At 35.3% G+C, this 23,014-nt stretch overlaps 1 protein-coding gene across 12 annotated transcripts in view; it reads right to left on the bottom strand.

The window, feature by feature from the left end:
• LOC111934108 (NAD(P) transhydrogenase, mitochondrial-like) overlaps positions 1–23,014 on the bottom strand; it is an 82,116-nt gene that overhangs the window by 53,119 nt on the left and 5,983 nt on the right. For 7 of the 12 annotated variants that reach the window (XR_015276063.1, XR_015276059.1, XR_002867022.2 and 4 more), the window contains exons 2-3: positions 21,590–21,657; positions 18,931–19,157 (exon numbers count right to left, since the gene is read on the bottom strand). The gene's annotated coding sequence lies outside the window, so the exon portion shown is untranslated. Of the gene's footprint in view, positions 1–18,930; positions 19,158–20,317; positions 20,499–21,009; positions 21,145–21,589; positions 21,658–23,014 lie in introns of all 12 variants that reach the window. The other 5 variants (XR_015276058.1, XR_015276061.1, XM_086849945.1 and 2 more) reach the window with 3 other exon arrangements.

Here is a 23,014-nt window from a genome sequence, read left to right as displayed (position 1 = left end):
AATGATTTTAAGCACAATAGCTGTTCTTAAGAAAAAGGAGGAAAAATGTTGTACTACATCTGCTTACTTAAACTCCAGTTAACTGGCACTGGTCCTGTGTGGCTACTCTCATACAAGCACTGAGTAGCAGCAATGGCACATTTCAATAAGGAATGGAGAGGATTGTGTGAAACATTTTTTACAACAAGACCCTCTTCAGTAAAATTTATTTTAAAAAACTGTACAGAATACTACTTTCGCTTCTTTTCACTAAAAATTATTATTTTTTTTTTAAGATTGAAGCAGTTCTGAGAAAAAAACCCTGTCTTTCCTGAAACAGAACACACAAAACTGCAGTGGGAATGGAAGAACAAGACAGGTTAAATATACTTAGCAGACCATAATCATTAACTGCTAATGGATTAATTAAATACCAATGACAGACTTGTAACAAAATGAGTACAGGTTTCACTTCTGCACATTTTCCATAGAGTGACTGAGAATTAAAGTTCTTAATTTTGTCCAAATGGGTATTTCTTCTTTTCTTGAAAGGCAGCAAAAGAAGGTAAGGATGGAACATGGCCACTTGACAATAACTATGAGGTGTCATCAGAAAGTCTATCATCAGATTCTTCTTACTTTTAACTTTTTTCTTTTGTTTTTTTAATTTTAGGGTTTTTTGGTTTGTTTTGGTTTTTTTTTTTTTGCCTGGAATGTCTTTGGTTTTGTTTTCTAAATCTTTTGTGCAAGTTTAAATGTGTGTCTGAGATAAAGCTGTTCAGAAGAAATTTATTAAAACTAAATGTTAATCTCATTGTTAGGGTGTTTGTTGGATGAATATCCTGTAATGCTTTCTAAGTAAGAAAGGAATAGGAAAGGAGAAAATTAGAAGTAGAAATAAGGACTGTAAAGCAAGAATTGTGTTATGAGCTTATTTGATAACCTTTTGAGCCTACTGGTCTCATTTTTGCCCAGGAAGTTTTCTCTCTCAACACCAAGGAAACACGGCTGGGTTGTTCCAGGGGAAAAAAAACAAAACCAAAACAAAATAAAACAACAACAACAACAAAAAAACCCCACCCACCACCAAAATTATACTGGCTCTGCTCCAAATTGAAGAGTTACTTAGAAGCTCTTCTTGGATAGAACACTATTACAGACAGAATATGCATAAAGAGGGTTTTTAAATAAGCATTTTCTAAATGTCTTAATTCCTATGGCATAACAGTATCTAACGAGTGTTTTGGCATAGCACCTTTGCTGACCTAAGCAATAGGTAGATTATTATGGCTGCAGGGCACATCTGAGTGTGCTCATATATCTCATCCAAGGGAGACCATCAAATTAATTTGGTATCTTTTTACCTCACTTTTGCACTTCTAGTAACTGTAGTACTGAAATAATTAACAGGTGTTACCAATACCTATTATTTGTTTTTAGCTCTTTTTATTCTAGAAATTATTCAGTTTACTTTCTTAAATTTTAATATAGATTTAAAGGAAACCAGTCTCAGTATATCAAACTACTAAAATGGCCACAACACATGGCAGATGCTATCTTCAAGGATGATTTCTCGATGCTTTGTTCCAAAAACTTATGTTTCAGAAGGCTGATCAGACAAAAACGTGAAGAATAAAATTGCACAAAACAGGCAGTAGCAGCAAGTAGCAGCAGCAAGGCTGTACGGCGGCAGCAGCAGTGGTCAGGAGCCCCCCGAGGAGCAGGGTGCGCGCTCCCGTTCCCCGCAGCTCTCGGGGTCTGCAGGAGCCCCCCGAGGAGCAGGGTGCGCGCTCCCGTTCCCCGCAGCGCTCGGGGTCTGCAGGAGCCCCCCGAGGAGCAGGGTGCGCGCTCCCGTTCCCCGCAGCTCTCGGGGTCTGCAGGAGCCCCCCGAGGAGCAGGGTGCGCGCTCCCGTTCCCCGCAGCGCTCGGGGTCTGCAGGAGCCCCCCGAGGAGCAGGGTGCGCGCTCCCGTTCCCCGCAGCGCGGGCGCGCCCCAGGCTCGGCGCTGCCGCTCCCGCGCGCCCCCTGCGGGCCGAGGCGGGCACTGCGGAGCGCGGGACGCCGCTGTCGCCCACACCGGGCACGGCCACGGGACTTGGCCACCCCTGCGTGTGACGGAGAGACACAACGGGCACCAAAGGAGGAAACCACCTTAAAAAATGTTCACATATTTCTAGTCTTGAATGTGAGAGCTGATAACCTTATAGTACTAGATACTTAAGTAATCTCACACCCCAGGAATATGTACATTTACTAGTAAGTTTGAGATGGATATTGCAGCATGTAGAACCAATGAGGTGCATTCCTAGAGATACAAGCTTATACAGAAAAGCCACAATTCACTTGTGGAAATTTATACTTCAAGCGTTTTGCAAACAAAACTTGTATACAAGTCATTACGTAGAGTATTCAGACAGTGGTATAACACAAACTTCATTTAAACATTGACAAAGGCTTGCAGAATAATCTGCAATTACAACACTTCCACACTGCTGTTTCATGGCCAAGTCAATTATGTTTTCCCTGCCATAAGCCCCCAAGATCATTTTGAGCTTTAGCTAACACCTAGAAAAATAAGGATATAATTGGGTAAAAATTTGCCAGTACACATATACATAAAATTTAGTGCCAAATTGCTAGACTTACAAAAAATATTAAGAAACAGATGTGATTATGGTTTTTATCCTTTGTGATACCCTAAAGACCTATGCCCATTTCAGTTGCACTGGGTAAAGTCCTAAGAAAGATCACTGGACTCAAAAACTTAAGATAATTTATTTCTTGAATATCAGTCTTAATATATCTGTGGGGACATTCAAATTTTGTGCTTTTACTATACTCTACTACATAAGTCATTTTTATTAAGAAAAACATACTACTTTACTTATAACTTGAAATTTAAGTATTAGTCTTTGAAGTGCAAAGATCATGAGGAGTGTCATTGCTAAAAGGGAGGAAATGTTTTTGATCTTAAACACAAATCAACAAAACAGGCTCTTGTATGCTTTACCACCAACAACAATGTATCTTGATTATTCCATAAATTCTGGTATAAGTAAGATATTACAATGAAAATAGGAACATTAAAAATCAAAAATTAATGAACTAAAAAGAAATTTTTGTAACTGTATGAATGAAGCATTAAGGACAAACTCTTTGTTTGGAAAAAAAGATGTGCAGAAGTATGAGGGGAAAAAGAAGGAAGGGAGAGGGGAAGAGAGAAAAAAGAGTGACACTGACTCTGGAGTCACAGGTGCAACCTGACAGAAAGAGGTTAAAGGAACACAACTTGCCAGCATCATCAAATTCAGTGTGTGCATGCTGCATAACACTCTGGGGTTTCAGCCATACCAATGGCTTGCTCCCTTACCCAGACAGCAGCTGTAGCTTGGCCACACACAAAAACTTCACCTTGCAGAGGAAGAATGAGAAGTCAAGGTTTTATCATCTAAGGAGATGTTAAAAAAAAAAAAAAAAAAAATCAGATGCTTATGATTCCAACTCTGTTTTGATATAAAACATGTTGGCCTTCTGGAAAAGATTAAAAGAAATCCAAGAAAGCTCTATTACAGAGAGCAAAACAATAGTTATGTTTGTAACCCATATTAAATATATGTTATGATGGTTTTCTTATGTCAGATGTATTTTAAAAATCGTGGAATGGTTTGTATTAGGCTTGGACACTTACAGAGAACATGAATTCTTAAAGCAAGAAAGGAAAACTAGGTAAAATTCTTATTTAAGTTTACATTAGGGTAGACCCCTGAAAACAAGCAGAGAGCATACTTTTTATAATAACATGAAACTCGATTATTTGTATTCACATTCATAGACTTTCACACATTTCAAGAAAGGAATTCTGAGATATGGATTACTTGCACAATATAGATATTATATATGTTTTAAATATTAGCATAAACCTCAGAACCCGTATTGCTTCAGTAGATTTAGCTCTCTAATCAGAATCTGGATTTGCCTAACTTCACAGCAAAGCATTTTAGATTCAAGAAGTCCTTCTTCATGTATGCCTATCTTTACATTAAGAAGAATATTCAAACCATGTGATATTTTAAACCTGTATGTTAAGTTGAATATATTGACTGGTTAATGAGTTTTTGAATCAGTAACCCCAGTAGAAGCACACCAAAACATTTTGATGCCAAAGACATTTGGCATGACAGCTGGTTGAAGATGTTCAAATACAGTGCTATCTGTCCCTTTATAACAAAGCTTTATCTGATCATTGGGATTTCTAAACAGAAAAGAAAACAAGAATTTAAAACAAAACCCCCTGATTGTTAGCCATTGTTGTTGTTTTTTTTTCAAGGTTGTATGATCTCCCAGGTCTAATTGCATTTTTATTGTACTTATCAATTTTGAAAACCACTACTATGCAAAAATAGTCCATGTTTATTTTTTAACTCCACTAACTTTGGGGCTTCCTAGATCAGTTTTAAATGATTACATCAGGTGCCAAATTTGACTCCTGGGAGTGTCTCCTAGACTCCTTGCATTGGTTGGCTCAGAGAAGACAGTCCTAGGCACCACAAAAAGAAACAAAGACTAATAAACAGAAAATTTTAATGAAGATTATACATCTCAAAGAATATGTTTCATTCTTTAGAGCTCACTTTCCATATTCACCTGATGACAGTTTTAGCCTCTAGAGAAACATCACTGTTCATTTCTCACAATACCTAAACCTGCTGCTTAAGCTGCTCTTGGGATCAAATGGACAGCACTGAGACTGAAATGATACTACCAGTCCTTTGAGATATTCACCTATCAAGCATTTCTCTAAAACCTTTTCAGACTGAAATATTCTCATTTTCAAGAAATCAGAAGGGAAGAAACTTTTAAAAATTCACATTTCTAGTATTTTGCTTGTGATCAAGCTCCAAATTCTCTTGTGCTACAAAGTCAGGCTACAAATTTTCAGAGCCTTTATAGTTGAACGCTTCTTATTTCTCTAAATGTTTTGGCAAAATTACATATGATCCCCTAGATAAATGCTGTATTCTGCAGACAGAAAACTCAGGCTCAAAACAAGTACAGTGCATGAAACAGTTTGTGTTTATTTAAAGAGTATTGGAATGCCAGTGATTCTTTTCAGCTGTCCCATTACTTTTTCCCTCCTCAACTCTTGTTTAATTTTTTCCATGGTCCTAATTAGTCAATGTTCATATTTGGAAAAACCAGCAAATGTATAGTCCTGTGCAGCAGATGGCAAGATATTCTAAAGACATGCCACTAACAGTAACTTGGACATCTTTTGATGCAAGACAAAAGCAAACACTTGTAGCAACCAACTGGAATCAATTCTCTATAGTGACAGAGAAGGCTTCTTACAGCTTGCAGGAGGAACAGAGAACTGAGTGTGAAATCACTGGCCACCCACATATATAGAGGTGACATAAATTAAGGACCTCAAGCTCAGTCACTGGTTCCAAATTAACAAAACATTTGTCCTTAATTCACATAACCTAAATTTTAAGAGTGTAAGGGCATATGAAGTGTCACAAGTCAACTGTACAGGTTAACACCAATTAACCAACTGCTAAAGTTTGTAGCTCAATTCTATGTGCAATAATTGCCTGTTACACAATCTGAAGCACATTTGGTTTCACACACCCCTCAAACTATGTGTTTAATTTTGATAGATACAAAGTCTTTCATATTATAAATCACTAGCAGATTTTGTTTTCACTTTTCACATTTTCCACATTCAAAAATCCTCTATCATGAACTATGCATTTTGTGTTATAGGTACATCACTGCTTACTTATTTTCCTTATTACTACTGTCAGTGTTTTAAAGCTGATACTTAGATTAATAAATACATAATTGTCATAATTGTTTAATAAACATGTGCAGGAACTTTAAGCAGGATGATCTGACTGGTGTGCTTAATTTTAACTCTATACAGTCCATTTGACTGACACAGCTTATGTATACCACACCTATCACACTCAAATCTGAATATAAAACACAAGCTTTAGAATTTTAGTTTTAGGCTGTGTGCAACACCATTCAATTTTAGACATCTGCATTATCTGGCTAAATCCGATTGTAAAGATAGAGGAGTTTCAGGTTTTTTCTTCATAACCAACAAAATTCCTCTGGAGAACTACATTCAGATATGGTGTTTAAGCTGTCTACACTGAACAGCTTTTTGGAAGAGTCTTGACTTTTTTAACCAGAAAAATAATCTCTGGAGACAAAGCAAAGTCTAAAAAAAATGAACATACTGCTTTGACTGTCATTTCCCTATTTGCCTGTGCTAAGTAAACCCATTAATATGAGTATTTCTTTCACCTATTTAAACTTACACTGGCTAATTACTGTAAAGATAAAGCCCAAAGCCTATAAAGGTTTCACTGAGCTATAGCTGGAAAATACTGAGCAGCTGACTCCTCATCAAGGCTAATTTCAGTAGTCACATTAAAATTTCAGTTTTGTTCCACTAATAAAAAGAACCTTAAGTAAATTCTATTTAGTATACAAAAGTCTCAGCTATTCAGTGGTTCTTTGTATGCCAGCTTTATGTGAAAACAAGGAATTTGAGGTCTCAACTCCAGAAGACTGTACAATATAGCAGAATAAATGTAATGGGGTCTGTTCACAGCTACATTGGGCTGACTGCAAGCTAGAATTTCTGGATTTCCCCCCTGTTACTCTGAAGTGTTACACAACTAACTTGCCTTTTTTCACTCTATATTATTCAGTTATAAAATCGGGATTTTTTTTTTTATATATAGCCCAAAAGACATTGCACATAAGCTAAATGCTTTCACCACAGGAAAGCAAAGAATTAACTATGAACTCTTGCAGGTTATGGAACATGACATAAACAAACTATAACTTATCCAATCTCATCCATGTCACTTAAAAGAGCACAAAGCACCCCAGTGACTGGTGATAATAGGCAGGGATGATGACACAATAGTGGGATTTACAAGTAATATCTTGCTTAAGTCCCACTTGAGTTTGTCTGCCCTATGGTTTCCTTTTTAAAAATAAGGATTTGAGTCTGAAGTTTTTTATGTCAGTTCTTCTTTCTGTGAACTTTTTTCAAATGAAGGAAAACATAAATACACTTCCAGCCAGAAGTGATATCAGGAGAATTAAGTACTAAAACATGGATATTTCACTAAGCAGATCACAGAATCCCATAACATGCTCAGTTGGAAGGGACCCACGAGGATCATCAAGTTCAACTCCTGGCCCTGCACAAGAGTCACACCATGTGCCCAAGAGTATTGTTCAAACACTTCTTGAACTCTGTCAGACCTGGTGCTATTTATTTTTCTCCTTTTCCATTTCATAAATTGTCAAAATGACCACATGGTATTGGATGTTTCTTTGTAAAGGACTCCTAAACCTTTTGCTAGTATAGAATTTAGTATTAACAGTCATGAAAATATGTAAACTTGCCATAAGTTACATAAAACAGATCACAACAACAGTCAAAAATCAGACTGCTAGGCAAGACTATATTAAATGCACAATGGCATATAATGTACTTTCATACAGAAATAATACCCAAGTATGTGAAGCTTCTGATATTTTTAGATTTCCCTTATTTGGTAAATTGTAAGGCCTATAAAATTACAATATGAGACTAAAGAAATGAACTCCAGTTCAGTACAAATATTTGTTCCACTTTAACAATTGTATAAGTTATTTCAGAAAAACGACATTTTTTTTCCTAGATCAACTAGCAAGATTTATTCAAAACAGTAATCTCATCTTTTCAGTATTATTAAAAGGTTGTAAATATACTGTTACAAAAAACCCCTTGTACAGGCCAGCATAGACTTAGATCAGTAAATCCCTAAAACAAAGTTTACAGGTTTGGGGACTAATAATTTAATATTCTTCCCAGAAAACTTTTTTGTGAAGTCATGAATGAGTTTATAAATAAGTGTCATGTAATGTATAAACAAAACTTTAAAGAATCCTTTTCTATATTCAGATAAAGGATGTAATATTCTCCCAAGTCCATCCTAGCTAACATCAAACAACTTTGACCAAAACACTGGAAAAAACCTTTTCATTCAAGCTGCAAGCATCCCCAAAAGAATAAAATGCAATTAGAAAATCCATATTTGCTACCATATATTCATAATAATATAAAAACTTTAACCCCTCTAGATTAATCAAATTAGGTCCTTATATTTATAATAAACATAATAGATCACTGTGGTCCTTCAAATTAAATTTATAACTTGCTTATGTCACACTGTTCTGCCACTATATCCTCCTTGACTGCTTACTAAACGACTGTAGCAGTCCCCATGTTTATCCAAATACACAGGTGAGTGGGAATAAACAGATTAAGCATCATGCCACAATTTTGTAACATTTAAAGGTACCTAGCTGATCAAACATGTGCCATAACTACAGACAGATTGTTTTAAGCCTAAAAATATTCCATTTATTCATTTGAATTGACTTGATAAAAAACCTCCTCCCCTCCTAAAGGAAGAAGGGTACCAAACATATTTCTGAAGACTTACAAGATCTTTTCCCTTTGGTATAACTTCTGTTAGAGAAAGACTTCAGTCCTGTTCTAGATATATCAGACATCTTTTTTACTTGCATCAGGAATTAAGTTGCTTATACCAACCGCACAACCCCTCTGCTCATATGAAATTGAGGCAGAACTGGGGGGGAAGCCACACTGAAGTCCCAGTTTAGTCTGTGAAGGAAGATCTCCTGACCCTCTCTCCCGCAACTTAGTGGCTTAAAAGGGGTAAAATCTATATTCTGTAAGAAACAAGGAGATAAAGCCTTATTAAAATGAGTAAGACTTCTGAAGATAGCTGGGCAGAATTTAACAGTATAAGATGCCAGTAAGTTCCTATTGCCAGGCTCTGTAGTAATTATCTGCAAGAAAAATCAATCCTCTATTGTATTCCCTAATGGGTACCTTGACTTTCCCCACCCTTCAGAGTAAGAACCTTGGCGTTCTATCCAGGACCTCCACTTTGGTAACTTTCTGATACTTCAAGACACCTACGCATCAATTACCTAAATCTGTCCAGCCATGCTCACAATGATCTTTCTACCCCAAGTGGGACCAACTGAAAGTCAATCCAAAAGTCAAGCAGTTTAAGTTTCAAGAGGATATATAACAAATATAAGACCATCACTTAGACTTCTGAGACATTCCAAAAGTTTCAACTTCACTAAAAATTAAATGTTTCTTGTTTGTATTGTTTCTCTGCAAAATATTAGGAGATAACATGAGTGAGAAAAGGAGACAAAGGATTAACAAAAATATTGCTTTAACATTTGAAATTGTAATAACAAAATCCTATGTGTTGACAGAGCAGTAAGTCATATTTCAAAACGCACTTGTGCTGCTTTTTGGGGACTCTTTAGAACAGTGAAAGCTGAACAGTTTGCTTCCTATTTTTTGTCAGAGCCAGAGAGTTAAAGCTCAAGATTGTTTTGAGTCAGGGAAAGGTTGCTTTAGATCATTAATGGAAAACAAATGGGGGGATTAAGGCAGAAGACAATAGGAAGGAATAAAATGTGTAAAATTTCATCATTTTTATTATCCTCCAGTGTTAATGTTGAAAACAATCCCTTCTTCGGGTGAACCTAGTTGAGAGTATTGTTTAAAAGCTTATTGCATTTTAAAAATATTATTTTGTGAATATTTCATGTCAAGCTATCAAACTAAAACAAAACACAAATACCCTAAGATGTAAGTTTTTAAGCATTATTGCTTGAGAAGACTGGTGAAGTTTCATTTTAAGCAAAAATAAAAGGAACTTTTAATACTGCAAATCCTTTATCCCTTCACCCAGAGCTATAAAAAAAGCAACACAGAAGGAAAATCAAAAGGAAAACAAAGAAAAATAAAGTGAAAATGCTGTAAACATTTGTAAACAAATATTTGCCTAGAGTAAAGATGTGGCCAAAACCTGGCATCACTGATACCAATTTATCAAGACACCCTGATTTTGTGACAAATATGACTTCTATGTTTGTGAGCAGACTTGCAGTCTTTCTAACCTGTTAGTGGTAGATCTGCACTAAATAGCAAGTTCTCTACACATTTCTACACATCCATGTAACACTTTAAAGACTTTAAATTATCTAGATCATATTGGTGTTAGATATTTTTTTTTTGGTGAAAAGCACTACTATATATATAGATGTTTAATGATATCACCCTTACTTTCCTCCTTTTTCATTCCGTAATCTGTGTGAAAGAACACATTTTCAATTACTAATGTTTTAAACTACAGGTAGTTATTTAAACTTACAGTAGCACAAAAATCTAGTGCTGAAGTACAAAATGGGTGCTTAAGATCCTCTACTAACATGAACATTTTGCTAATTTATTAACAGCCTTCTTTAAAAGAAGGCATGAAATTTCATGTTCTTTTATTGGTGACATAAGAGTTTAACTTCCTCCACAAGATTCTTCAGTGATTCATACAGACTAAAATAATCTTTGATAAACCACTGCATGCATGAGCACAGAGCAAAAATAGTGGTTGACAGAGAAAGGAAATTAAAACAAGCAAAGCAATGTGAAAGATGTAGATAAATGAAATGAAAGCAGAAATGAGACAACAGTCTTTTTCACTTCCTTGAAAAATATTTCCTGTTGCCAGTATTTGCAATGATCTTCTTATTCATTATAATGGAGAAAAGACCTGTTCATTGCTAAATATTACTTTAAGAACTGAAATGAAGTGGAAGCCTATTGACATTTTTACCTAAAGGCTCAGGGAGTATAACAATGCAGCTTTGAGGGGCTCTTTAATGTCAAATGGAGGACCATGTCACATATCTTGTTTCCTGGAATCATTGAGTTAGTAGCATACTTCCCTGTAACAATAATATGGAGCTACTGGAGTCAATTTCAGAACAAAAATACTTAAGGCAGACAGTTTTCCTTTACTTTTAGCTTAAAACAAAACAGTTTAGGTATTTATATAACTGTGAAATATGCTCTGCACTATCACTACACTGGGTCATTCGGCTTAGACATGCACAATACTTCCCTTTAATACTGATCCAAGTACATGTTGTTCTGGAAACAGTTCAATAGCAGCATTTTCATCGAGAGCCAGAATGCACTCGTTTTCCATTTCTATTGTCTTCTGCACTTTATCTTAAGTGCGGAAATGTATATTAGTCGCAGCATATTTAGCTTAATTTTATTTTGTTTTACAGGTGCACTAATGCATTTGGATAATCTTTAAAGAAACAGCTGTAGGAAATGTAATTATCTTCAGTATTATTTCTTCAGATAATTTGTAGAACAAAGCCCAATCAAGATAGAAGTTTCAAGATGGAAGTTTTAATCTTTACTAGCAATCTAAATGGAATCTCAGATCCACAGTCTTCAGTTTTATTTCCCAAACAAATGCTATATATCATAACTCGCTCAGATCTAGATGACACTGTCTCAACCATGAACTATTCATCTATTACAAATGAAATCAACTATTAAAGCAAGTGTTTGGCTACCAATTGTGAATACGTGCATCAATACGGAAATTAAGCACAATCCTGTTGTAGTCCTGTATGGAGAGACAGAATTGTGGACTGTCTTCCTTGGAAGAAATAAGTCACCATAAAACCTGACAGACAACATTCAAAAAGAACCAATAAGCACAATTAAAACCCCTAGCTTCTCGCTAGCAACGGGTATCTATGAGATCCAGTCAAACAAAGCCAGATAACTCAAAGTCACAGATCCCTGTTTGGTACTGAAATTATCTTCTTACAGATGGAAAAGGAGAGAGCCTCTTAAGCAGTGAAACAGTGCCTGGCTTCACAAGAATATGACTTGTAAACAGTAACATATCACTGTGGTTTACAAAGCCCTGCATTTAGTTTCTAAAGAACCTAGCTTGAGGAAGACTGAAAAAAGAACTGATGTACTAGCAAACCAGACTCTTCTGTAAATAAACACAATGCTAAAACTTCTTACTGTGACTTGCTGTCTGTGAAAGAGCTTTCTCCTTCCAGGCCTTTTACACTAACAGTGGAAAGAATCAACACAAAGCCTTTATATGCACAGGTTCAGTTTAACTGTAAGAGGCAAATGTTCATGCTCACTCAAAAAGCAAGAAAACTCCTCTAATGAGGCCCTTTGAACACACAAGTTTCAAAATGTAATACATACTTCCAACCATCTTTATATGAACAATTATTCTGTGTGGCTCTAACACAAAAAAGTCCAAGTCTGAAGTTTACTATGAAAAACAGTTCATATCATCTTATTTGCTCTTTTTAACATAAAATTCCACAGGAGAGTCAAGCTGGAAAGCACTGTATCACTGAAACATCCGCACTGACTGAGAACAGTTAGACACAGCAACTTAAGTAGAAAATCAGTATTCCTACATGTGAAATACCAAATATTTTGAGTTTTTCCACACAGGAAATGATTAGGCTCCTGAATAAGACATTCATAGCTCAACACAAGCCATCCAGTCCTTTTCATGAGAGGTAGAACAACATAGTGCCGAGTAGCAAGATCTAAATGAACTGCTTCTTTACTGATCCATACTTAGAAGCAGAAAAGTTTAATTACTGGAATGGCCTGCACAGGCTGCTCAGCCTATCCACAGTTCTGTATACAGGTACTCCTCACCACAGTATCTGAATTCATTTTCCTCATCTGGTATGATTTTCTAAGTTGCAATAGCTCCTTTACACCTCCCACCCCTGGAAACACTTTCTAAGCAAGTTGTTTTTCAGTAAGCATTTTTTTAGACCATGTTCCTTTAAATCATTAAGAAATATTTTAGATATCCGGAACATCTATAAATGGAGAAATTATAAACAAACCTTCAGAAATTTACCTAAAGAGTGAGACCTCTGACTATGAAAGTCTTTTATTCATAGTAAAACTTCCAGTTTTCCCTTGTTTGGTTTGGCAAACTTACTGATAACCTTTTGCAACACAATATTTTGACAACTTTGCATTTGTGATCCTAGGGTACTAACTATATCCAAAAGATTTTTTGTCATTCTGCTCTATTCCTAAATGGAATGGACTCACAACTGACTAAAAGCACTTCTCACCCACAGAACTTACAGAATATGTTCAAGTAAGTTCTATAAAACCTAATTCATTCCAATAGTTTTATATCTTTTAACTAGCTGTATTCCTATTAAATATATGCAGCAGGCCAATTCTTAAATCTTTGATCTGTTTATAGCCCAAATGACACTACTGTTTATTCCAGCCAAACTTCTACTAGAAAGTAACAATAAGTAAAACACAGCTTCATGAATGCTCATAAAATTATAATGTTCCAGCATGTAAAAGAAAATTAAAAGTATGCAGAAACATCTTTCATTAATTTTCTGGTAAAATTTATAAAAAGGCTTCATACACTTTAAATCAGTCTATTTTAATTTATTTTACAAATTCAATTCCTCCTCTAGCTCTGAGAAAACCTACTTCAGTACAGCAAGAGAGAAGGATTCAAATTTACAAGAAAAGGCATCCCTTTCATATAATAAAACAGCTTTCTCCTAAGTTTCCAAGACAGGCTGCATTTTCTGTGTTTTATTATTAATTCCCCAAGGATATCTGGGGCCCATCAACCTCCTACAAACCATTGAAATAGGTCCTCCATTCCAAAAGAAACAGGAAAAGCAGTAGGAGACAGTACCAGTGATATTCCGTCCATGATAAAGCTGTTATTTTCATTCCTCCTATAGCATAACCAGACAGTCTAAAGCTGTCAGGGACTTGGAGTGAAAACATAACAGTTGATGTGAAAATGAAAAATAAGTGTTGATGTCTCATGAGCTAAGAATTTGGATCAAAGAAAACCCAGAAGTATCAGCAAAGTTGTCTGTATATCATCAAGATTCCAATGAGCAAATCCTCAGCTGGAGATCTGCCCCCTACACTTCATCCTGTGTACCAAGCACATTTGGACAAGGATTCTGTCTCTCCCAAAATCAGTCGTCCCTCTGTCACAGAGAAGAAAAAAGGCAATGAACTGACCTATGCAAACCCAACCAAACTTTGGTCAAGCTAAATGCTTTGCTATGTAAATGCCAGACAAAACAGCACTGATGTTACCAGGCATCCTGGTCCTACTAACACAAGAGCAAGGAATTGAAAGTTTTTACAGAATGGGAATACTTAAAGGCAGCTGAACAACTTGGACCTTTTAAAACATGAATGAAACAGGACAAGTCAGAAAAGTATTGGTATCTGCTATTCTGGGCACACCAAGTTCCAAAGAGTCCAGCACTCTAGAGGTCTGCACCCAGTCATGTTTGAGACATGAAAAAATCTACAGCAATTACAAAATGCTTCCGTTTCAAACACAATTAGTTTTACCACTTCAGTATCCAAGTACAGACTGAATCCTCTCACCTTTCCTCATTTCCCTTTGTAGCAAGGTGCCCTTTAATGGGCACTGTACAAATTTCTGGCTTTGAGACAGAGACAGTACTTCAAGAGGACAGTACTTCGGCTTTTTTTGAGCACACTTTAAGAGGCAGAAGAGTGAGCTTTAAGTTTTGAATATTTGTGTTTTAAGACAAAATAACTCTAAAATAAAATTATGAATAGCCTATCAGAAGAGATAGGGGAGATGATTACAGGAATATATTCAAAACTGTCAATATTACCTTTTGGAGAAAAACTTTTAACTCATATACAAAATGATCAAAGGTGGTAATATTTCAGATATGCTGTGGTTGTAAAAGAACCTATCCCTTCAAGAACAAAAATTAAGTTTAATGCTAGAAAATTTATTCAAAAATTGTAATATATTATTTAATATTATAGGGTTCTGAATTGAGAGAAAACCGCAAAAAAAAAGTCTTAAAGGTATTTAAATTCTCTTTTGTAGTTCAATTTGTTTAAAACAAAACAAAACAAAAACATTTGAGGAAACTATATGAATAACCCTTCATTCAACATATGCCCTCAGTATGAGGAATAAGGATTTTTAGGCAAGTCCAAAGGAAGCTTTGCCTGGTTACTTGAGTACTTGAATTCTTTCCCCATGTTGAGCATATTAGGGTGAAGTGAACCAGGCACTACCTCAGGTCACTCTCCAAAGAAAATTTTGGAAACAAAAAGATCTGAGGAAGATTCTGAGAGACTCTCAAGTGAAGCACGTGATTACAAGATCTTGTAGTGAGACTACCAAGTTTAATTTTTAAACTAATGAGTTTAATTTTTATAATTAAGTGGATGTACACCACTAGATAGGCAAGAAGTAAATCCCATGTAGTCAAAATTATTTTAGGTGATATCAAGTCCTCCATGTGAACAGAAACTCCTGAACCACTTTTCCAAATATAAAACTGATTCTGTGCATCTCTTACATTATGATGCCTTATAAAAATGTCCATGACCTCCAGCAGGCTCTTCTTTAGATGCAAAGAATGCATAATCTTTGGTATTGCCAGTGATGCAATACTTAATTGCTTTCTGATTACAGAGGAGCTCAGTCTTATGACAGCTATTGGTGCAATCATTGAATGAAACAGTATTGCACAGTATGCAGTACATACAGTACTGCAGCAGAAAGACAGTCTCGTGAAATCTAATGTCCAAGTGAACTGAACAAAGGATCTTGGCTCTCCAAAAAAAGTATTTTGTTCTGGAACTGTTCCTAGATCATTGTAAAATTAAAATGTCTAAGATACTTTGATTAAAAACTAAAGATGACCTAAAACCAGTAATACTGAACATCAGAAATCATAATCTTAAATCCATTCCCATTCTATAAAGAAAAAAAAAATATTTTTAACTTTAATAGTGCAAATTGAAGCACTATTTCAGTAAGTCTATGATCAATCACCTTGTTGGCATCACACAAAATATTTTAAGACATTAGTCATTCTACTTTGGTTCTTCCTGAATCCTAGAGACTCCTTCACCAGTAAGGTACTAAAATTACATTGCTATGCATAAAGTTATTCAAACCCCATGGAAGAACACAGAGGGCCAGGACAGCACAAAGAGAAATCTCTACTCATTGTAACAGCCAAGCATCAGTTCAGCTTTCACACAGATCTCCTGGAGGAGAAAGACTCACCAGAAAGGGAGCCAGTCTCAGATTGTCACACATCTGTCATAATACTGAGATGGATACCAAAGTGATGAGAAGAGTTAAAATTAATAAAATGAGAAATGATCATTATCTTTGTGCACTAAGAGGAGAGTTAGAAAGAAAAAATTCGTCTTGACTGGGCAGATGCACTTACACCACAAATGCATGTGGACAGATGTTCAAATATATTTGCATATAAAACTGCTTTTGAAGACTGAGAACTACCCACATCATTTGCTACATAAGGACAGTGGATCTAAGAGCTGTATTATTCAATTTTCAAACTATTTAATAAGAGAATCTGTTGCTAATGAAAAAGTGAATGTGTTGCTATTTCTGTCAAACCCATTAGAGGAGATGTTTGAGAAACATTCAAAAAGAAAAAAAGCACAGGAATAGAAACTGTCCATAATATTAATCCCAGTAAGGACCCTATTTTCCAATTTCACTTGTATGATGCAAAGAATATAATTGCAATTATGACAGCATGCAAAATTCAAAACTGATTGGACTGCTTTTCATTATTGCTCAGTGTGTGACTTGCATGTGTCAATAACAAACTGCAGCATGATTTTAATACAGTATGCTGGGCAAACTGTTTTAAGAGAAGATTTGAACAATAACCACCAACATCTGTTTATAAGCAAAAATTTTGCAAATAAAGTAGAGCTGAAGTCAGGAATTTTGATCTCACTTATCTGGTTATGACTAACTGCATTGATGGATGCTTTGTCTGCTGCATGTGGTGTACAAGTGGTGAAAGATTAAGGGCAAGACATCAGAGAAACAAGAAAAATTGCTGCGCATCAAGCAGTCCATCTGCTTTGGCCTTACAACAGTTACTATCAAGTGACTAAGAGGCCAAATTTTAGTCTATTTCTGAAACTGAGCCATCTAAAAAATCAGCTTCAAATTCTACTCACTAATATATATTTAAGACTTCTGTGAATTCTTTGTGAATACATTGTTTCACATAAATCACTGCAAGACAAAAGCAGTAATTTTGGCTTCTGTTTAAACTCAAGCTTCTTAAACATCACTTAAGATGGGGTATGTTGTTTTATTTTTATACCTGGCTTAAGGAATAAAGACTTCAATGACTACATATTTAATACCATGGACTGTAATGTTCTTAGTGTTAACCTCCTCTGTTGAAAAAAGTTTATATATAAAACCCACACAAACATGATTCACTATTACACATGTGAGCCACTAAAAATCAAGGACAGCTGAAAAAGGACGGGTGATACCTCTCTCAAGAAGTTTGCTGTGCAGCTTTTAGACATTCCCCCTGTTTAAAGCACACTGAAATACCCAAGTTCAGTTAAAAAAAAAAATTCTCAGATGCACATATGAAATGTTTGGCTAGGTGAGGACTGTCACAAGAGCAGCAAGATGTGAATTATCTCCCAACCTGCAATCTCATTTTTTTTTTACCATTGCATTGCACTTGCTAAGGTGGGCATTGTACCACACACAACTGTATTTGTGACTCATTTTTGAAGGAATTCATTAACTGCCTTATAAATTTATATAAAAGGAGAATTAAACATGGAAAGCCAAGCTACATTGCTGTATGTATTGAAAAAAAAATCTGGATGGCTTTATCTTTTGGAAGAGAATAAGGTAGGGTTATACACAACACAGAAAAATACAGTACCTTCACAAGACCAAATCAATACACAATGATAATGAGAGGAGCCTTAAGCAGTCTGTTCAGGAGTGGTAGTGTCACAGAGACAACTGAATAAACTAAAAGATCTTGCATTTTAATCACCTAAAGTTAGTTCTCTGCACAATTGTTTTATAAACTTGTTCATAATTAAAACTGAGAAAACACTTCTTGAAATTTCAAATGTATAACTCAACAGTATAAAATGCAAATAAACAGTTATTAGACTTAGTAAAATAAACTTATAGTTTAAAATTAAGTCATTAGCTATAATAATGTCACCAATGAACACTTTCGATTTTTAGCTGTTCACCTGGTTATCAATTTATGGCAAAATTGCAACACTAATCATGAAGATAAGTGAACACTAGTGTAAGAAAAATATTTCGGAAATATGCAACACTTCCATTAAAGACACAAAATCCCATCCTACAAGATGAAAAAGAGTTCATTCTGAATGCAAACCTAAGCACATTAAGTATTCTATAAAATTACTTAGTATTTTCTAGATCATCAAAAACCACCTCTCATTTAATTAGCCTACAGCCAAGTGTTTGGGACGCAACTTAAGTTTGCTATGAAAAACTGACCAAATACCACATATTTTCCAAACTAGTTTACCACTGTTATTTAAAAAAAACTCTTGACATTTCTCAGAAGCAGTTTTCCACTCATCATGCACCCCAGTTACAGGTTAAAGGGCTAAATCCTGTAATTATTCAGGCTATAAGCCTATTTTTGAACAAATATACTGTTCCTTCTAAGTTTGAAGAACCTTGTCCAACATTCTTTGAACTCTTTGGCTACAGTAGGCTTTTTCCATTTCTAACATGCATGTTGTCGATACTTTTTATTTAAAAATAATAATTCTCAGCCCAACATCCAATAACTATTACATTTTTATTACTTTCTTTGAAGCTGGCACACATAAAATAACTTTTTTTTGAGAAACCGTTTGCTAAAACAAGTTTTTGCTCCCAAAGTAATCTATTACTGTCATTCTCTCTACGTTGCTATTACACATTAACAAAACAGAAAGCAACACAGCATTTCAAATCAGTTATCTTCCCTAAAAAAAAAATACAAAGAAAACTGCTTCCTCTCATTTGTTGAGTTTTTTCCAATTAAATGTCTCTCTCAAAACCAATATCTCAAATTCCCCAAAAATACTTTAAATGTGATGTATCAGAAAAATAGTTTTTATACCTACCATAGTGTTTCTTTACAGCTCTCAGGGGATAACATTTTACTGTAACTTTAGACAAAGCCTTGACCTGGAAGTTTGCCAGCTGCAGTGCTTCTTTCAGGACACAGCATTCAGAAGGATGCTCTGTGGTGGGATTGTCATCTGTGGTGCTTTGCAACACTTACACAGCATCTTCATACACAGAGACAGAACCAACTTCAGTATTTCCATGTGTGTACTTTTCCTGCCTCCTGCACAAGAAAAAATGCCGCTGCTTTCACCTATCCAGGGCACCCCAGCATGTACATTGAAAGGTCATAACAGAAGTCTACATTATAAATTCAATTCAATATTTAAGTTTTGCACTGAAATAATCATGCTAGATACATTAAATTCTATGATGGTGAGCTACATAATGCAAGATAAGTACACTAATAGCTCATCCCACAGCAACTGCAGCTGTAACAAAGGGAGCTTGTTTGAGTTTCCTGTCAAATTAAATGTTCTAAGCCAACATAATTCTATTTAGCAGGCACAGTTAGTGTAAAGCTCTGTTAATGTAGCTATGGGAGCTGAATTCTTAAACCAAACAATAAACTTTCTAAAAGAAATTGTGGCTTTGGAGACTAGGTAGCTTCTCATGAAATTCATGTGCCTCTACACTGCCTGCGTGTAGCAGCACAGAAAACTGTTTCTGGCTTTCATTCTCATGCACTCTACAGGGCTTTATCCTGACACAGTAAACTTGATAGTTTTACATATTTTGTCAAAGATTGAAACTCATTTGTGTTTGTTCACACTATACCTTTGAGACCCCAACTCCTAGCTACCTGTTTTGCTGCCAAGAGCAATTACTTTGTTTCTCACCATGGGCAGGATAGATTTGTCCACACTGAAGAGAAACCACAAATCCTCTATGAACAGGGAAGAATGCACAGAAGACTTTTTTCTTCCCCCTAATATCTTAAGTGTTTGATTTTTCTTACATCTTGCTGGCTTTTGTTATGTATTTTATTGGTTTTCAGAGGCATTCAAGAGAAAACATGGGGAAAATCAATCTCAGTTGTTAAAAATCTGAAGCATTTTTAAAAATTGGAGCAAGTTAGAATTATCTGTTTATATAAAGTCCAGAAAGCTCCATTATGATCACATAATGTAGACATGGCCAATTTGTGGTTCTTGAGCCACATGTAACCTTCAGGCAGTTCAAGTGAAGCTCTAATGGGGCTAAATCACGCAACAAACACATGTCGGCCCTGAGCTGCTGAATAATCCAAACCTGCAGTTCTGGGGTATCATTCATGGTTATTTTTCTATCCAGTGAAAGAGATGAGTAGCATATCTGCAAAGCTCCAACATCAGCAGATAAAAGCAAAGAAAAAATACTTTCAATGTATTTTCATAATGTTACCTCATAGCATTCATAACTATCATCTTCTGCAGCATTTCCCCCTTTAAGGTACCCATTTCCACTATTTAAAATACTGTAATTTCACCAGATTACTTGAGGACAGAGACCATTCAAATTCTTGTCTCCATCTCAACACACTGCCTGACTACCAAACATGGCATTTTTCACTTCTGAAATTCTCCTAAAAAAAAAAAAAAAAAAAAAGAAAAAGAGGCAGTTTCTCCTCTACATCACTTAGATTTCTCTCTACTTCTCAAATCTTTTTGGTGTTAGCTTTGCACAAGTACCACCACATACCAGAAAGATTTAATGTCTATTCAGTCATCTATTAATGATCTTTGAATGCCCACTTATCCCTGAACACAGAAGATTTTTGTTTAAAGCAATGTGTTAAGCTACACAGATATGAAACAGATCAAAAGGTGTTCATTAAAAAATATCAAAATATATTTTAGAAAAAAATGGGGTTATATCAACTGTAAATTTTGGGGGGGGTAGCATTTCTTTGAGACATACATCAGTATGGCAATTAAAATATTTTAAGATATAAGATTAGATTTATGGTTATTTTATAATTATTCCTTAATATGTCAACAAATACATATGGCTGTAGATAAGAAACAAAAAACTGCCATTGTAACTGATTTCAATTTCATTTAAAATTTAGTATTGGAATGCTCCATATTACTTACATCTCTTCATGATATCAGATTCTTGCATAGGGGAATATACACATGCTTGAAAAAAAATTATTTTATTTCAGATTAACTTTCTTCCAAATTGTTGTAATTACAATAAAGGCTTCCTGCTTTTCCCAGCAGATGTCACTGCAAGGCAGGTACAGAGAAGGCACATATGTTGAAAGAATTTCCAAGTACAGCATAAACTGCACAGGTTTCCTTGCCCATAAAACGGCAACCTTAAGAATCATTTAAATTCATTACAACTTTTTTACAAGATAACTTTAGTTTAACTACTACAACAGCTATAAATTCCAATTTTAAAGTTTTATTTTCACATGTCTTGTGATCTCTATTTCCTTTTAGGATATACATTTGATTTATCTTGTGATTCTACTATGCATTATCCTCTGTAATTTCAGACTACTGTAATTTCATTCTTTTTTTAAAGTGCCTTTCCAGGTATTCAACAGGAATCTAAAGCTGAGAGACTATTAGTCCACTCACTTTGTCAAGCCTGGGTTTAACAAAAACATAGGCATCTATCCAGGTAGGCGGTCTTGCAATTGCTTTGTACCAACAAGTTACTTACCCCTCCTCCTATATTCAGTGTCATTCTAGTGGAGAGATGTCACATGATTGAGCAGGTCCTCAGAGCCTCTTTAAAAACAAGTACATGAAAATACTTTAATCACTGCAATTCCCCTGTTTGCACCCCTTTCAAAATTATTTCCTTTTGTAAAGGAAAAGGAAATATTTCAGATAACAAAAAAAAAGAAAAGGAAGAGAACACACAGAATTTGAAAAGGAAAATTGTGATTACTAGTGACTTCACAAGCTGGAAGCATTTTAGCTTTCAAATCTCAGACTAGAACAGAGCCTTTAGCAAAGCAAATAATTAAAAATGCATTCATAAAGTGAAAAATAATTTGATCAGCAGAGACTTATATGAGGAGAAAATGCATATAGTAATTTTTACACAGATTCTTCCATAGAAGAACTCCACAAGCTTCACACAAATATTCTTTGAACAGTTATATTCTGTTCTGTGCAAAGTACAGCTTTTCCTAAATGGATGTCCCCATCCAACTCCCACAATACTTAATTTGAACAATGCCACCAATTTCCTGGGAGATAACTGATCCCCTATTGAGCTACTTCTAAGAAAAAAGTTTTCTACATGCAATGAAGCAAACAGAATTGTACAAATTTAGACTTTAGCTCTCAACCTCTTGCTAGCAAGAGTGGTAAAGGTAATTCAGCAATGGCTGGTTCCAATCTACAAGCAATCTATTACTGAGCCTCTTCTTTTCATTAAACTCATAGGAAACAACTATGGCTAATGTAGCTTTGGGCTTCAGTGAAGTAAATTTAGAGCTTTGAAGAGACCCAGCATGATTTCTAGCTTTCTTAAGTGAAAATGAAGATCTTAAAAATAGCCCAACCTCTAACAACTTTGAAAATGGCCAGGAAAATAAAGTCAAAAAAAGCTAACAATCAAAGCACTGCGGGTAAAACATACTGCATGACTTCAGGAAAAGTGTTTCTACTGAGATGTTTAATTTCATAACAGATTGGAAAAACCAAAATAGAATCTTTAGTTTTATGAAAGCATTTGTTTAAGAAGCAGATCTACACAGACCATTCAGAGGCAAAGAACTGGGAATGAAATCCTTCAGAAAGGATTCATCTTTAGATATATTTAATCAGTAGTCATTTTCAGTCCTGTAGATTTATGGGAGAGAACAATCACATATCCCATGGGTTTAACTCCCTAGTCACAATTCACATGACTTAATATGCTTTAAGGATACTTCCTGGACATTTGCACTAGAAATTACTAACAGTGTACTCAGCTATAAGTTATTATGCCATCTTGCTTCATCAGATGACTGCTCTGGTCTCTAAAATGTGATTCATGTGAAACGTAAGTTTAATTTCTAATTTATTTCAGAAGTTCCGTTTTTGTAGATTTCCCAAAATGGGAAAAAAGTTAAAAGATACTTTAGAGAATAAT

This window comes from Cyanistes caeruleus, chromosome 13 (assembly GCF_971803275.1).
Source record: "Cyanistes caeruleus chromosome 13, bCyaCae1.hap1.1, whole genome shotgun sequence".
NCBI classification, from domain to species: domain Eukaryota; kingdom Metazoa; phylum Chordata; class Aves; order Passeriformes; family Paridae; genus Cyanistes; species Cyanistes caeruleus.
This window is presented reverse-complemented; position numbering and strand designations above follow the sequence as displayed.